At 44.0% G+C, this 18,940-nt stretch overlaps 1 protein-coding gene across 2 annotated transcripts in view; it reads left to right on the forward strand.

Annotated features, from left to right (window-relative positions):
• The window catches only part of eno1a (enolase 1a, (alpha)), a 54,253-nt gene extending 48,647 nt beyond the window's left edge, over positions 1 to 5,606 (forward strand). Inside the window, exon 13 of one of the 2 annotated variants that reach the window (XR_005053378.1) lies at positions 5,581 to 5,606. The gene's annotated coding sequence lies outside the window, so the exon portion shown is untranslated. Of the gene's footprint in view, positions 1 to 402; positions 421 to 5,580 lie in introns of those variants that run through there. The other variant, XR_005053377.1, reaches the window with a different exon arrangement.
• The last annotated feature ends 13,334 nt before the right edge of the window (positions 5,607 to 18,940 follow it).

An 18,940-nucleotide genomic window follows, 5' to 3' on the forward strand; every position in this document is an offset into this window, starting at 1 on the left:
GTTGTTTTTCAATGCTTTGTGATGTTTGTCCTGAATGTTGCTATAATTTGGCAAGTTAGGTATCATTGTTATGGGTTTGATTTGAAAGCTGCTCTGCATATGTGTAGCTTGTTGTTCTCAACATATGGATCAAATGAACTTTTTTTGCTATTGAATATCTGTTACTCTACTGTACTATGAGTTTTTACAAACTGAGTATTGGATCTTCATACTGTCATGCTGAGGACACTGTATTGATTTGCCTGCCAATTTATTTTAGCACTGTCTCCCAGTGCTCTCAGAGTACAGTGATTGTGAAACCACTGCTACTCAGTTGACATAGCATATAAGACTGATGGAGATTTCACCACAAGCAGTGAATGATAATGGGGTACTGTCTGGGACCATTATGTTCAGTAGAATACACACACACACACACATCAAATAGGCATACGATGTACTGTCTACCGTTGCACAAGGCATTTTCTTGGGTTAGCTTGGATGGCTGCTGACAGAATAGGGAGTTATCTGACGAGTGTCAATGTCTGGAGAGAAGAACACTTTACATTCACCCAAGAGAGTCATTTGGAAATGTTTAAGGATTGATTTAAGCAGGGAATGGCAGCTGGGAGAGTAGGGAATGATGTGCAGCGTACATCTGGAAGGCTTTTCCTATGAAGTGTGTGTCAGACTGACTGAGTGAAGTGAGGATCCCTTGTGAGTGCCTGGTTGCCTAAGTCTCCACTGTTCTGCTGTGGCACATCTTTGTTGGTTTATTTGTCAATAGGCAGGATGGGGGGGGGGGGGATTCAGTCAGTGTTTATATGTTGCATTCGTATGCAGCCAGGCAGTGTGTGTGTGTGTTCTTTGCCTAGATCTCTCTTCCGAAACATCTTCTCCTCAGCACCTATTATCTGGGAATACAGCATTATGTTTAGTCTCGGTGGAAGTCAACAGTGAGTTAGAGAGTTGCAGTGAAAGAGGTCATCATATATCCTCTAGGGTTGGGCATGTATCCAGATTTTCATACCGTTTCTGTACCATACCATGGTATACTGTATTACCGAAAGTGCACACAAGGGGCGCTAAAAAAACCAATTTTTAAACACACAAAACAATTTTGGCAACGGGGATATTGATCCGGGAGGGGATTGAATGTTTTGGCTGTAACCAAGAAGCTTGATGCTGGTGTCCAGCCAATGAGGTAGCAAACCAAATACATAGCTGGATCCCTGAGCTGCATATCATTTATTTGATACATCTCAGGTTTCTTATAGTTTATACTTAACTTATAGTTTTATAAGCAGTGGCATAGCACACACCCCCACAGCCAAATGCCCCCCCCCTTCGAAAAAAATTCATGAATTACCCCAGTATACCGTATAAACGGTATAACGCCATACGCCTAATATCCCATATCTGTGGTGGTATGTTTTGAAATTGAATGAGTCCTTGTAATATTTTTTATTTTTTACATTTCTATTTAGTTTTCTTCTTTGGGATTTGAGGCATCCCTGTATTTTGTGACAACTGGTTATAAAAAGGCCTTTATAAATAGGTTACATTTGATTAGTGGGCTATTTCTCCATTGAAACGTTGTCATTGTAACGTATGAAGTAAAATGATACAGGTTAGTGATTGGGTGTGTGGGTGGGGGATACAGTTACTTAAAGGGATATTATTTTTCCGCTAGTTTGCTGTACTCCAGTATTTTTTTCCTTTATAGCGCGTTCTCCATCTTCTTTTTAAATAGGCAGTCCATTTTTTTGGGGGGGGGGCTCTTTATTTCCATGACTAATTAAAATGTGTGTTCTCATGGCTCTGTCTCTCCTCTCTCTGCAACAGACACGATGAGGCGATATGTTTGGAACATCGAATCGCAATAAAACCACAGTATCGAATCGCAATAGATTTAGAATCGTGAGAATGGCAATGCATATCGTATCGGCACCTAAGTATCGTGATAATATCGTATCGTGAGGTTCCTGGTAATTCCCAGTCCTAGTTAATGCATCAGAGGATCGCCTGCTTAAAATTTTAGTGCTAGGTTTCTTAGATGGCTTATTTATTAGCAGTGAACTGTGCCATGGCCAGCTTCTATCACCGATCATATACTATCTGTGCTTCAGAGGGACTACCTCTACACACAAGACTGCACTTGATATTTTAAGGACGGGTCTGATCTGTCTTAATAATCTATTTTTTTCCCCCTTTTTTTTTCGCCCTCTGTGTCTAGTGTTTTGATATCTATTTCATTGTTATCTGCCTGGTAACATTGTTACCTTGTAGGACAATGTTCCTTTGTCCAGAGAATTTTCAGTGTTCCCTCAAAGTGCTCTTGATGGGGCCATTCATGTGCTGAACATTCATTAAAAAGAACCATCTGTCAGCCCTTACTGACAGGCAGGCAGCATGTGATGCTCTCACAACAATTCAAGCAGGCTTCTCTCCCACTCTCTCTCCCACTCTCTCTCCCACTCTCTCTCCCACTCTCTCTCCCACTCTCTCTCCCACTCTCTCTGTCTGTCTCTCTCCCACTCTCTCTGTCTTTCTGTCTCTCTCCCACTCTGTCTGTCTCTCTCCCACTCTCTCTGTCTGTCTCTCTCCCACTCTCCCACTCTGTCTGTCTGTCTCTCTCCCACTCTCTGTCTCTCTCCCACTCTCCCACTCTGTCTGCCTGTCTGCCTGTCTGCCTGTCTGCCTGTCTGCCTGTCTGCCTGTCTGCCTGTCTGCCTGTCTGCCTGTCTGCCTGTCTGCCTGTCTGCCTGTCTGCCTGTCTTGTCTGTCTTGTCTGTCTTGTCTGTCCTGTCTGTCCTGTCTGTCCTGTCTGTCCTGTCTGTCCTGTCTGTCTGTGTCTCATTGTTCTCCTCAAAATATGTTTTTCTGTGTCGAGTGCCAACAACCAGAGTAATTGGCTGTTGCAGTGCTTCTCATGTGGTGTTTTAAGATATTGGGCCGACACACAGGCCGCGGCACCCTGGCAGGAATGAGACCAAGAAAGTGAGACACACAGACATTCTCTCTCTCTCTATTTTCTACTCCAGCCAGACAGCACTGACATGGTGAATACATAATCTGTAGCCTGTCAGCTACCCTTCACCTCTCATAACATGAGATCACAGACGAGGCGAGGCACGCTGGCTCTAGATGGATCGTCCTATCTCGTCTGTGTTTGACAAAGTACCGCTGTTGTGTGGCACTACTATGGCTATCAGATACTATCAGCACTATTCTACCCACGTTAACAATTCAGGAACCTCTTTACCAACAAAGAGGTTGTGTTTGGCGTGTGGTACAAGATGATGGGAATCTGTTTGGCTATTTTTCTCTCCCAGAAAGCTCACTAAGGATTGTCTTGTCTTATCTTTTCCAGGGTTTTTTCCTAGCTTGTTTTTTTGCAGTGATACCGATCAGTCTACCAATGTGGGCTAGGGCATTACTGTAATAACTAGTTGGTATCTGAAAGGCTACATGCCTAAATCCCAATGTATGCTATGCTGACAGTTATCAGGAATTTCGGCTATTGTTTTGTTAGATCAACAAATCTCTCAGTAAACGGGTGTTTTTTCCATTCAATGTGCCGTTTTGCCTCTTTGAGTCAAAAGAAGACTCTATCTTGGTTGACCCCGGAGGATTGGTGAGCACAGCCAGGCGAGAGGAACCGCTGTTTTGTACCAGAGCTGATTTTTAAAAAAACGGAGATTGCCACATGCAATGACACCGCGTGACACTAGGCACTAGGTGGTGCAGTTAAAAACACACTCAGCACAATGAACACCGGTGTCTTAGAATTCACCGCCTGCAGGGCCGGAATAACAGATCATAGGCCCCGGGGACTGTTGATTGATTTCATTCCATTATATGCCTATTCTTACTGTACAATATGTGTTGTTGACTGTGATAAAGGAATGGCATCAGAAGCAGTGAATACCTTTCAAGTGTGGAGAAGCTGATAACAAACTGTAACAACGCACCTTTTATAAGGAAGCATTCTGTGCATCATCACATTTGCAGACCTATGAAAGAGAGCCTACTATTTTTTAATGGGGTGAGTAGATAGTCCCCTCTACTGCAGTGTAGTCTGGGACACTAGAATGATGAGGAGGACTTCCGCTCTACTGTAGTGTAGTCTGGGACACTAGAATGATGAGGAGGGCTTCTCCTCTACTGTAGTGTAGTTTGGGACACTAGAATGATGAGGAGGGCTTCCCCTCTACTGTAGTGTAGTCTGGGACACTAGAATGATCAGGAGGGCTTCCCCTCTATTGTAGTGTAGTCTGGGACACTAGAATGATGAGGAGGACTTCCGCTCTATTGTAGTGTAGTCTGGGACACTAGAATGATGAGGAGGACTTCCCTTCTACTGTAGTGTAGTCTGGGACACTAGAATGATGAGGAGGGCTTCCCCTCTACTGTAGTTTAGTCTGGGACACTAGAATGATGAGGAGGACTTCCCCTCTACTGTAGTGTAGTCTGGGACACTAGAATGATGAGGGCTTCTCCTCTACTGTAGTGTAGTCTGGGACACTAGAATGATGAGGAGGACTTCCGCTCTATTGTAGTGTAGTCTGGGACACTAGAATGATGAGGAGGGCTTCTCCTCTACTGTAGTGTAGTCTGGGACACTAGAATGATGAGGAGGACTTCTCCTCTACTGTAGTGTAGTCTGGGACACTAGAATGATGAGGAGGGCTTCCCCTCTACTGTAGTTTAGTCTGGGACACTAGAATGATGAGGGCTTCTCCTCTACTGTAGTGTAGTCTGGGACACTAGAATGATGAGGAGGACTTCCCCTCTACTGTAGTTTAGTCTGGGACACTAGAATGATGAGGGCTTCTCCTCTACTGTAGTGTAGTCTGGGACACTAGAATGATGAGGGCTTCTCCTCTACTGTAGTGTAGTCTGGGACACTAGAATGATGAGGGCTTCTCCTCTACTGTAGTGTAGTCTGGGACACTAGAATGATGAGGGCTTCTCCTCTACTGTAGTGTAGTCTGGGACACTAGAATGATGAGGGCTTCTCCTCTACTGTAGTGTAGTCTGGGACACTAGAATGATGAGGAGAAGAAAAACAGGACTATTTTACTAGAAAACATTGTCACTCTTCGCTGCTACTCGTGCCACTGCCTGCCAGCAGCGTAGTTCTCTGAGCTAAAGGCATTGTGTTGTGTTAAACACCGCTCTGTCAAGCCTTTGACTGTGTAATAGCCAGCCCTTTCATTACCCGTGTAAGAGGGGGGGAGAAGTGAGTTGCTTTGAACTCTTCCCAATATAGTGCACTACTTTCGACCAGAGCCCTCGTGCACTACTTTCGACCAGAGCCCTCGTGCACTACTTTCGACCAGAGCCCTCGTGCACTACTTTCGACCAGAGCCCTCGTGCACTACTTTCGACCAGAGCCCTCGTGCACTACTTTCGACCAGAGCCCTCGTGCACTACTTTCGACCAGAGCCCTCGTGCACTACTTTCGACCAGAGCCCTCGTGCACTACTTTCGACCAGAGCCCTCGTGCACTACATAGGGAATAGGGTGCCAGTAGGACCACATACTGTGTGCAGCTCTGTGGATAATGGAGGTCAGGTTAAGTCATTATTGACTTATACACACACACACACACACACACACACGCCGAGCTCTCACAGACAGACAGACACACACACACACACACACAGACACCGATCCCCCTCACACACACACACACACACACGCCGAGCTCTCTCACACTCACACACATCGATCTCTCTCACACACACACACACCAATCTTTCATACATCCACACACAAACATATCTCACACACACCGATCTCTCACACGTACACACACAAACAGATATCTCACACACACCAATCTCTCACACAGACACACACACACACACACCGATCTCTCACACAGACACACACTTGCTTTTCCTCCTCTCTGGTAATGGCTCCTCCAATGTACAGTACCAGTCAAGAGTGTGGACACACCTTCTCATTCCAGGGTTTTTTCTTTATTTTTACTACTACCTACGCTGTAGAATAATAGTGAAGACATCAAAACTATGAAATAACACTCATGGTATCATGTAGTAACCAAAGAAGTGTTAAACAAATCAACATATATATGTTATATTTGATATTCTTCAAAATAGACACCCTTTGCCTTGATGGCAGCTTTGCACACTCTTGAAATTCTCTTAACCTGCTTCACGAGGTAGTCACCTGGAATGCATTTCAATTAACAGGTGTGCCTTATTAAAAGTTAGTGGAATGTATGTCCTTAATGCGTTTGAGCCAATCAGTTGTGTTGTGACAAGATAGGGGTGGTATACAGAAGATAGCCCTATTTGGTAAAAGACCAAGTCCATATTATGGCAAGAACAGCTCAAATAAACAGAGACACGACAGTCCATCATTACTTTAAGACATGAAGGTCAGTCAATGGGGAACGTTTCAAAAACTTCAAGTGCAGTCGGAAAAACGATCAAACGCAATGATGACTGGCTCTCATGAGGACCGCCACAGGAAAGGAAGACCCAGAGTTACCTCTGCTGCAGAGGATAAATTCATTAGAGTTAACTGTCTCTCATGAGGACCGCCACAGGAAAGGAAGACCCAGAGTTACCTCTGCTGCAGAGGATAAGTTCATTAGAGTTAACTGGCTCTCATGAGGACCGCCACAGGAAAGGAAGACCCAGAGTTACCTCTGCTGCAGAGGATAAGTTCATTAGAGTTAACTGGGTCTCATGAGGACCGCCACAGGAAAGGAAGACCCAGAGTTACTACTGCTACAGAGGATAAGTTCAATAGTTAACTGCACCTCAGATAGCAGCCCAAATAAATGCTTCACAGAGTTCAAGTAACAGGCACATCTCAACATCAACTGTTCAGACGAGACTGCGTGAATCAGGTCTTCATGGTCGAATTGCTGCAAAGAAACCACTACTAAAGGACACCAATACGAAGAAGACACTTGCTTGGGCCAAGAAACACGAGCAATGGACATTAGACCAGTGTTAATCTGTCCTTTGGGACCAAATTTGAGATTTTTGGTTCCAACCGCCATGTCTTTATGAGACGCAGAGTAGGTGAATGGATGATCTCTGCATGTGTGGTTCTCACCATGAACCATGGAGGAGGTGTGATGGTGTTGGGGTGCTTTGCTGGTGACACTGTCAGTGATTTATTTAGAATTCAAGACTCTCTTAACCAGCATGGCTACCACAGCATTCTGCAGCGATACGACATCTGGTTTGGGCTTTGTGGGACTATCATTTGTTTTTCAACAGGACAATGACCCAACACACCTCCAGGCGAGTAAGGGCTATTTGACCAAGAAGGAGAGTGATGGAGTGCTGCATCAGATGACCTGGCCTCCACAATCACCTGACCTCAACCCAGTTGAGATGGTTTGGGGTGAGTTGGACCGTAGAGTGAAAGAAAAGCAGCCAACAAGTGCTCAGCATATGTGGGAACTCCTTTAAAACTGCTGGAACAGCATTCTAGGTGAAGCTGGTTGAGAATTTCTTTAATTTTACCTTTATTTAACTAGGCAAGTTTGTATTTTCAATGACGGCCTAGGAACAGTGGGTTAACTGCCTGCTCAGGGGCAGAATGACAGATTTGTACCTTGTCAGCTCGGGGATTTGAACTTGCAACCAAGAGTGTGCAAAGCTGTCATCAAGGCAAAGGATGGCTAAATTTTTTTGGTTGCTACATGATTCCATATGTGCTATTTAATAGTTTTGATGTCTTCAATATTATTGTACAATGTAGAAAATAGTAAAAATAAAGAAAAACCCTTGAATGAGTCGGTTTGTCCAATCTTTTGACTGGTACTGGATGTAAATGTGGTTGGTGAAGCACAGCAGTGTTATCTAATGCATCAATTTGTAATAAATCTGTCTCCTCAAGCTGTTGATGTGCAGGCAGCAATACTTGACTCAGTAAAGAGGATCACACCGCTTCCACTCTCAGACTGGGAAAAACCTGTTGGCTCGACAGATTGCTAGGCATATCACTATCCGATCACTGAATGAAATGGAGTGCACTTTTTTAAAGCACTGCAACATTTAGGCTTTAGGCAAGAGTCTGTTTGGCCAGAGTCTGTTTGGCAAGAGTCTGTTTGGCCAGAGTCTGTTTGGCCAGAGTCTGTTTGGCCAGAGTCTGTTTGGCCAGAGTCTGTTTGGCCAGAGTCTGTTTGGCCAGAGTCTGTTTGGCCAGAGTCTGTCTGGCCAGAGTCTGTCTGGCCAGAGTCTGTCTGGCCAGAGTCTGTCTGGCCAGAGTCTGTCTGGCCAGAGTCTGTCTGGCCAGAGTCTGTCTGGCCAGAGTCTGTCTGGCCAGAGTCTGTCTGGCCAGAGTCTGTCTGGCCAGAGTCTGTCTGGCCAGAGTCTGTCTGGCCAGAGTCTGTCTGTCTGGCCAGAGTCTGTCTGTCTGGCCAGAGTCTGTCTGTCTGGCCAGAGTCTGTCTGTCTGGCCAGAGTCTGTCTGTCTCTGTCTGTCTGTCTGGCCAGAGTCTGTCTCTGTCTGTCTGTCTGGCCAGAGTCTGTCTCTGTCTGTCTGTCTGGCCAGAGTCTGTCTCTGTCTGTCTGTCTGGCCAGAGTCTGTCTGGCCAGAGTCTGTCTGGCCAGAGTCTGTCTGTCTGTCTGTCTGGCCAGAGTCTGTCTGTCTGGCCAGAGTCACTTTATATTAGTCGGTGATGTTCTCTTTAGATATAAAGTACTTTTAACATTTTAGTAATTTATCCATTAGATATGTCTCTTAATCCCTGTTTTATACATGCATGAATAAAGCTGAGCAAATGACAAGGATCCAGACTAATACATAAGGTTGACTAGCACTAGAACGAGAGGAGAAATCCCCATGGTTATCATATATAAATCAGACTAATACATAGGGTTGACTAACACTAGAACGAGAGGAGAAATCCCCATGGTTATTATATATATATATATATATATATATATATATATATATCAGACTAATACATAGGGTTGACTAGCACTAGAAACTCCCCATGGTTATCATATATATATCAGACTAATACATAGGGTTGACTAGCACTAGAAACTCCCCATGGTTATCATATATATCAGACTAATACATAGGGTTGACTAGCACTAGAAACTCCCCATGGTTATCATATATATATCAGACTAATACATAGGGTTGACTAGCACTAGAACGAGAGGAGAAATCCCCATGGTTATCATATATAAATCAGACTAATACATAGGGTTGACTAACACTAGAACGAGAGGAGAAATCCCCATGGTTATCATATATATATCAGACTAATACATAGGGTTGACTAACACTAGAACGAGAGGAGAAATCCCCATGGTTATCATATATATATCAGACTAATACATAGGGTTGACTAGCACTAGAAATCCCCATGGTTATCATATATAAATCAGACTAATACATAGGGTTGACTAACACTAGAAACTCCCCATGGTTATCATATATAAATCAGACTAATACATAGGGTTGACTAGCACTAGAAACTCCCCATGGTTATCATATATATATATCAGACTAATACATAGGGTTGACTAGCACTAGAACGAGAGGAGAAATCCCCATGGTTATCATATATATATCAGACTAATACATAGGGTTGACTAGCACTAGAAACTCCCCATGGTTATCATATATATATCAGACTAATACATAGGGTTGACTAGCACTAGAAACTCCCCATGGTTATCATATATATATCAGACTAATACATAGGGTTGACTAGCACTAGAAACTCCCCATGGTTATCATATATATATCAGACTAATATATAGGGTTGACTAGCACTAGAACGAGAGGAGAAATCCCCATGGTTATCATATATAAATCAGACTAATACATAGGGTTGACTAACACTAGAAACTCCCCATGGTTATCATATATATATCAGACTAATACATAGGGTTGACTAGCACTAGAAACTCCCCATGGTTATCATATATAAATCAGACTAATACATAGGGTTGACTAGCACTAGAACGAGAGGAGAAATCCCTATGGTTATCATATATATATCAGACTAATACATAGGGTTGACTAGCACTAGAAACACCCCATGGTTATCATATATAAATCAGACTAATACATAGGGTTGACTAGCACTAGAAACTCCCCATGGTTATCATATATATATCAGACTAATACATAGGGTTGACTAGCACTAGAAACTCCCTATGGTTATCATATATATATATCAGACTAATACATAGGGTTGACTAGCACTAGAAACACCCCATGGTTATCATATATAAATCAGACTAATACATAGGGTTGACTAACACTAGAACGAGAGGAGAAATCCCCATGGTTATTATATATATATATATATATCAGACTAATACATAGGGTTGACTAGCACTAGAAACTCCCCATGGTTATCATATATAAATCAGACTAATACATAGGGTTGACTAGCACTAGAAACTCCCCATGGTTATCATATATATATCAGACTAATACATAAGGTTGACTAGCACTAGAACGAGAGGAGAAACACCCCATGGTTATCATATATAAATCAGACTAATACATAGGGTTGACTAGCACTAGAAACTCCCCATGGTTATCATATATAAATCAGACTAATACGTAGGGTTGACTAGCACTAGAACGAGAGGAGAAATCCCCATGGTTATCATATACAAATCAGACTAATACATAGGGTTGACTAACACTAGAACGAGAGGAGAAATCCCCATGGTTATCATATATATATCAGACTAATACATAGGGTTGACTAGCACTAGAAACTCCCCATGGTTATCATATATATATCAGACTAATACATAGGGTTGACTAACACTAGAAACTCCCCATGGTTATCATATAATAAATCAGACTAATACATAGGGTTGACTAGCACTAGAAACTCCCCATGGTTATCATATATATATCAGACTAATACATAGGGTTGACTAACACTAGAACGAGAGGAGAAATCCCCATGGTTATCATATATAAATCAGACTAATACATAGGGTTGACTAGCACTAGAAACTCCCCATGGTTATCATATATATATCAGACTAATACATAGGGTTGACTAGCACTAGAAACTCCCCATGGTTATCATATATATATCAGACTAATACATAGGGTTGACTAGCACTAGAAACTCCCCATGGTTATCATATATATATCAGACTAATACATAGGGTTGACTAGCACTAGAACGAGAGGGGAAACTCCCCATGGTTATCATATATATATCAGACTAATACATAGGGTTGACTAACACTAGAAACTCCCCATGGTTATCATATATATATCAGACTAATACATAGGGTTGACTAGCACTAGAAACTCCCCATGGTTATCATATATAAATCAGACTAATACATAGGGTTGACTAACACTAGAACGAGAGGAGAAATCCCCATGGTTATCATATATATATCAGACTAATACATAGGGTTGACTAGCACTAGAAACTCCCCATGGTTATCATATATACATCAGACTAATACATAGGGTTGACTAGCACTAGAAACTCCCCATGGTTATCATATATATATCAGACTAATACATAGGGTTGACTAGCACTAGAACGAGAGGGGAAACTCCCCATGGTTATCATATATATATCAGACTAATACATAGGGTTGACTAGCACTAGAAACTCCCCATGGTTATCATATATATATCAGACTAATACATAGGGTTGACTAGCACTAGAACGAGAGGAGAAATCCCCATGGTTATCATATATAAATCAGACTAATACATAGGGTTGACTAACACTAGAACGAGAGGAGAAATCCCCATGGTTATTATATATATATATATATCAGACTAATACATAGGGTTGACTAGCACTAGAAACTCCCCATGGTTATTATATATATATATATCAGACTAATACATAGGGTTGACTAGCACTAGAAACTCCCCATGGTTATCATATATAAATCAGACTAATACATAGGGTTGACTAGCACTAGAAACTCCCCATGGTTATCATATATAAATCAGACTAATACATAGAGTTGACTAACACTAGAACGAGAGGAGAAATCCCCATGGTTATCATATATATATCAGACTAATACATAGGGTTGACTAACACTAGAACGAGAGGAGAAATCCCCATGGTTATCATATATATATCAGACTAATACATAGGGTTGACTAGCACTAGAAACTCCCCATGGTTATCATATATAAATCAGACTAATACATAGGGTTGACTAGCACTAGAACGAGAGGAGAAATCCCCATGGTTATCATATACAAATCACGATCAAGCTGATATTGGTTTTAATACGCCAGTCAATAAATTTTTTCCCAAGAGAATGCAGTATGCTGGGCTCTATCGAGGCTATGTAGCTAGCTCCAAAGAAATAGAATTGGGCTAGTATTGGGCTTTCCACAATCTATTAATTATATTTCTGACTAGTTTTTAGAAAGCACAGCTTTATTATTAAAACTGTGTAGCTGTAGCTTGGTAAATTTGTGAGAGAGGAATTCAGTCTGGTTTAACCAGGCTAATCTAGCTAGCTCTGTAGAAATCAGGCTGCTAATTGGGCTTTCCCTGATCTAGTCATTCTATTTCTATGAATGATTCAGTAGCTCCTAACCACCAAGGTCGTTTTCTGCATGCAGTAGGCTAATTCTACACGGAGTCTACAAAACATTATGACACATTGTTGACACTCAAACCGGTGCACCTGGCACCTCCTACCATTCAAAGACACTTAAATATTTTGTCTTGCCCATTCACCCTCTGAATGGCACACGTACACAATCCATGTCTCAATTGTCTCAAGGCTTAAAAATCCTTCTTTAACCACCTGTCTCCTCCCCTTTCATCTACACTGATTTGAAGTGGATTTAACAGGTGATATCAATAAGGGATCATAGCTTTCACCTGGATTCACCTGGTCAGTCTGTCATGGTAAGAGCAGGTGTTATGGCAACAGTTTAGTGTTTTGCTTCACAACAGACTGTAGGGAACACCAGAGACCTCCCCCTCCCCACTCTGCTAGCAACCATATGGGCCATACTAATTATGCTTTTCGCCAACCATTCTCACTGATCCCACCAGGGATTTGGTTAAGTGCTGTTAGTTGTATAGCTTTAATGTCACCACCAGCACCGGGCTAGCTTTCCACACACACACACACACACACATATACACACACACACTAACCACTAGCTGCTCTGCTCATGGGAAACATAATGCTGCCAGAAGACGGTCCAAGTCAACACAGTTATTGATTTGAGGAAAATGAAAGCTTCTCTTTAAGCAGTTGGTTGAATCCGATGCAGTTTGAGCTGGTGCCTCTCAGACCACTGTTTATACGACAAACATTATCACACTGTCGATGTGTGAATGAATCGGTAACTAATCATATGTCTTTTCAGTAGTACTCAGTGATTTCTAATTTGAACCAACCAGAAGAGGGATATTTGTATTTATCCTAGTATAATTCTTACCAATGAAGCCTACACTGAGAAACCATATTTTAATATCTTCTTTAAATGAAAGAACCCTATTTAATTCCATTTGTTCTGTGGTGCGACCGAGTGTGCGTCCCAAACGGAACCCTATTTTTTGACCAGGGCTTAGGTAAAAAGTAGTGCACTTTACAGCGAAATAGGGTTCCGTTTGGGACAGAGACATGCGTTCGATCAAGATGTTTAATTAGAAAAGCCGACGTGACATCCATGATGCTTTCTGTTACCTCGGGGGCAGAGATCTCTAGGAAATGGTTTGAAGTGCTATGTGTGACTGAGCTTAAATGCCTCTCTGTGTGTTTCTAATGCTTCTTTAGTTGTGCCTAATCATTTACGAAGGCTTAACGTCTGTCTCTGTCTCTGTCTCTGTCTCTGTCTCTGTCTCTGTCTCTGTCTCTGCCTGTCTGTCTGTCTGTCTGTCTGCCTGTCTGCCTGTCTGCCTGTCTGCCTGTCTGCCTGTCTGCCTGTCTGCCTGTCTGCCTGTCTGCCTGTCTGCCTGTCTGTCTCTGTCTCTGTCTGATGCTTCTTTAGTTGTGCGTAATTGGTGGTTAGAGGCAGGTAGCCTGGTGGTTAGAGGCAGGTAGCCTGGTGGTTAGAGGCAGGTAGCCTGGTGGTTAGAGGCAGGTAGCCTGGTGGTTAGAGGCAGGTAGCCTGGTGGTTAGAGGCAGGTAGCCTGGTGGTTAGAGGCAGGTAGCGTGGTGGTTAGAGGCAGGTAGCGTGGTGGTTAGAGGCAGGTAGCGTGGTGGTTAGAGGCAGGTAGCCTGGTGGTTAGAGGCAGGTAGCGTGGTGGTTAGAGGCAGGTAGCGTGGTGGTTAGAGGCAGGTAGCGTGGTGGTTAGAGGCAGGTAGCCTGGTGGTTAGAGGCAGGTAGCCTGGTGGTTAGAGGCAGGTAGCCTGGTGGTTAGAGGCAGGTAGCCTGGTGGTTAGAGGCAGGTAGCCTGGTGGTTAGAGGCAGGTAGCCTGGTGGTTAGAGGCAGGTAGCCTGGTGGTTAGAGGCAGGTAGCCTGGTGGTTAGAGGCAGGTAGCCTGGTGGTTAGAGGCAGGTAGCGTGGTGGTTAGAGGCAGGTAGCGTGGTGGTTAGAGGCAGGTAGCCTGGTGGTCAGAGCATTGGGCCAGTAACTGAAAGGTTGCTGGATCGTATCCCCGAGCTGATAAAATTCTGTCATTCTGCCCCTGAACAAGGCAGTTAACCCACTGTCCCTGTCATTGTAAATAATAATTTGTTCTGAACTAGTTAAAAGTTAAATAAAATAAAGAAGATTAGCTTTCCTGCAACAATATTTTGTTGAAATGTAATTTGATCTCTGAGAAATGAAGCCTACCAATTGCACCTAAAAAAGAAACGTTTTTTTTTTTTTTTAATTTAATTTTAGGATTTACATTATTTAATAAATATATATTACCCAACATCTGATTTGATCCAAACGTATTCCTACCATTTGAATAAGACTCATTGAATTAAATGCAATGATCAAAATCCGCCCACTGACACCCTCCACACCCCATGCCAATCCCATCAGTCAGTGTCAGTTCTCTGCCTGGCCAGTAGTATGGAGCTGCGGCTCGGGAGTATTGATGTGGTGATATTAGTAGTAGGGAAAAGCAGCATCTAGTGGGGAAAAACGTGGTACTTTCACACTAATTTATGGTAAATAATGGAATTGACTTCAATGGCTAATTTCTTTGAACAAGGAGAAGAAAAACATCACCAGATTCACAGGGAATACATTACATAGTATGGAGAAGCAATACTCCAAGCCACAGCTCCATACTACTAGTCAGGCTGATACTGTGTACTGGTTGGGGGGGTCAGGGGGTGGCTTTTTAATAATTGTATTGAATTCCTCATGTCTTACATTGTTAGGAATAATTATGGTCCAAATCGGATGTTCGATACTATATTTATTGACATTTTATATGAATCGAATACATTTTAAATGCCCAATTTCGTTGCGATCAATAAGTTTAAAAAAAGAGATCTAAATATATTTCAACAAAATGTTAAAGGAATTCTAATCATATCAATTTCTAACGACAGAAACAATTTCAACACAATCCTCTTGTGCTTTTTTGAGTTGGTACAATCTCTTTTTTAAAACACTACACAATCAAAATGTGCACATCTAGTTCAGCCATCAGCATCGCTGCAAAACAAAGGAGGTTTGTTGTTGAAAAGAAAAGAGCCTCTGTGTTCTGGCTAACAGTTTTCTTGTAAAGATTGACATTTCTGTTTTGCTGCGTGACTGTTAATCAGCAGGATCTGCCCTTAATAAAGCAGAGAGAGAGAGAGAGAGAGGGAGGGATGAAGAGAGAGGGAGGGATGAAGAGAGAGGGAGGGATGAAGAGAGAGAGAGGGAGGGATGAAGAGAGAGGGAGGGATGAAGAGAGAGGGAGGGATGAAGAGAGAGGGAGGGATAAAGAGAGAGGGAGGGATGAAGAGAGAGGGAGGGATGAAGAGAGAGGGGGAGGGAGTGAATGGAGGAGAGAAGAATCCTCATCTCTCCTCCATCAATCAACCCTTTATTCCTAAATTCCTGTTTCTCTCTCTCTCTTTCCTCTCTCTACCTCTGCTCTCTCCTTCTCCTCTCTTTACCCGGTCTCTCTAATCTCTCTTTCCTCTCCCTCGTCTCTCGGTCTCTCTCCCCCTCGCTCCAAAATGAAGCAACAGAAACGCTAATTAACAGATGGATGAGAAGGGCTTCTGACTACAGCAACGTTGCTGGCTGTCCCTTCACCAGGCTACACCACACTGCTCTAAAGAAGACACTGTAGCTACGCTTAGCCTGCTGATTCTGTAGCTACGCTAGCCTGCTGATACTGTAGCTACGCTAGCCTGCTGATACTGTAGCTACGATAGCCTGCTGATACTGTAGCTACGCTAGCCTGCTGATACTGTACCTACGCTAGCCCGCTGACACTGTAGCTACGCTAGCCCGCTGACACTGTAGCTACGCTAGCCCGCTGACACTGTAGCTACGCTAGCCCGCTGACACTGTAGCTACGCTAGCCCGCTGACACTGTAGCTACGCTAGCCCGCTGACACTGTAGCTACGCTAGCCCGCTGACACTGTAGCTACGCTAGCCCCCTGACACTGTAGCTACGCTAGCCCCCTGACACTGTAGCTACGCTAGCCCGCTGACACTGTAGCTACGCTAGCCCGCTGATACTGTAGCTACGCTAGCCTGCTGATACTGGTGCCTTTTCCTCCTCCTCCCCCGGCTTTGTCCCTTCCTCCTCCTCCCCACTGCTCTGTCCCTTCCTCCTCCTCCCCACGGCTCTGTCCCTTCCTCCTCCTCCCCACGGCTCTGTCCCTTCTTCCTCCTCCCCACGGCTCTGTCCCTTCCTCCTCCTCCCCACGGCTCTGTCCCTTCCTCCTCCTCCCCACGGCTCTGTCCCTTCCTCCTCCTCCCCACGGCTCTGTCCCTTCCTCCTCCTCCCCACGGCTCTGTCCCTTCCTCCTCCTCCCCACGGCTCTGTCCCTTCCTCCTCCTCCCCACGGCTCTGTCCCTTCCTCCTCCTCCCCACGGCTCTGTCCCTTCCTCCTCCCCACGGCTCTGTCCCTTCCTCCTCCTACCCACGGCTCTGTCCCTTCCTCCTCCTCCCCCCGGCTCTGTCCCTTCCTCCTCCTCCCCCTTGTTTTACTGTGGTGGATGTGTCTCGTAATGGGAGTCCTGTCCTGCACACTGAAGCCAATCGGTGAGCAGGTAGAAGATGGCCATCTGCTCTGTGATGGTTATCTATTGCTGATGTAAAGTGTTTCATCCAGCTTGTGTGTGTGTTTCTGTACGCGTGCAGACAGAGATTGTTGTGTTTTTGTGGTGGTTCTATTTTCAGTGTCCATAAATTACCCGTCTATGACTGAAACCTTTGAGACACTTGTGTGTGTGACCGGACTGACTGCTGACCTGGCTGTCTATTTAGGCTACCTGTAAACGTGTCGTTTATGTCCTCTACTGCAACCAACCAGCTGATCTGTCTGTCCTCTACTGCAACCAACCAGCTGATCTGTCTGTCCTCTACTGCAACCAACCAGCTCATCTGTCTGTCCTCTACTGCAACCAACCAGCTCATCTGTCTGTCCTCTACTGCAACCAACCAGCTGATCTGTCTGTCCTCTACTGCAACCAACCAGCTGATCTGTCTGTCCTCTACTGCAACCAACCAGCTCATCTGTCTGTCCTCTACTGCAACCAACCAGCTGATCTGTCTGTCCTCTACTGCAACCAACCAGCTGATCTGTCTGTCCTCTACTGCAACCAACCAGCTCATCTGTCTGTCCTCTACTGCAACCAACCAGCTGATCTGTCTGTCCTCTACTGCAACCAACCAGCTGATCTGTCTGTCCTCTACTGCAACCAACCAGCTGATCTGTCTGTCCTCTACTGCAACCAACCAGCTGATCTGTCTGTCCTCAACTGCAACCAACCAGCTGATCTGTCTGTCCTCTACTGCAACCAACCAGCTGATCCTTGTTGTGCTGTGAATGGCTGAGTTCCTCCAGAGATGGATAGAGTGAGGTGACAATGGAGGAAAGGAGCGGTGGAGGTTGTGTCCTCCATCCATCTCTGTGTTCTCCCATCATCTCCTCAGATCCCCCCCGTCAAAAACAAACCAGAAAGAGAATCAACTCACGAACTGCTGGCTAAAACTGGAGTTACCAAGCCTTCTGCTTTGCAAATATTATTTTCTATAAAATGATGAACAAAATAGGCCCTAAAATGGAGCCTTGTGGAACCCCTTTTTTGATGTCCAGGAAAAGACTATATTCATAACCGTCCATGTTGGAAAATAGGCTAGTTGCTGAACTAATTATAGGATTTTTTTTTCTCCCTTCAACAAGGCATTGTCTTCCGACAGATGGCGTCATTTTCACCCTGATGCGTTGCCATCAGTCCAGACGTACAAAATGCTGTTCGGAATGGAATGAGGTGGTCTGATTTATAGATGGTCCCACTTCAACCACCAGGAAGCTCTCAGCCCTCTCTCCACTGGGGACAAGTGGAGGCTACTAATGGCTTGATGAATCATTCTGATTGGAGGCATACAGGGGCTATATTTAAGTGAGGAAAGTGAATGTAAGCGCTATGTAGTATTAGACTGTAAAATAAGTCTACTGTGTATGTAATATAAAGGCCAATACGGATATTCTTACGTATATTATACTGTGAAAATCACCCTTCAAGGCAGATTTGTGTGTGTGTGTGGATTTACAACATTGACTAGTAATCCGTCAGGCCCACTGGCTGTGCTGTGTATTCTCATCATGGTTCTCACCGTGTCAGCTGTCAGAGCACAAAGGCATTCTCACCGTGACAGCTGTCAGAGCACAAACTAAGTAATTACCCTGCTGTGTGTGTGTGTGGTTCCTCCTCTCAGCAAACAGAACTTGCAGTAGTACTGGAGTAGCAAGGTGAAGTGGCGTCTCTGTTTATTCCCCTCACAGCAGCTCACTGAGCTGGCCTTGTCTCCTAGCAACACAACGCTGTAATGGAAGACAATTCATT

The sequence above is a fragment of the Oncorhynchus mykiss genome, chromosome 9 (genome assembly GCF_013265735.2).
Source record: "Oncorhynchus mykiss isolate Arlee chromosome 9, USDA_OmykA_1.1, whole genome shotgun sequence".
NCBI classification, from domain to species: Eukaryota; Metazoa; Chordata; class Actinopteri; order Salmoniformes; family Salmonidae; genus Oncorhynchus; species Oncorhynchus mykiss.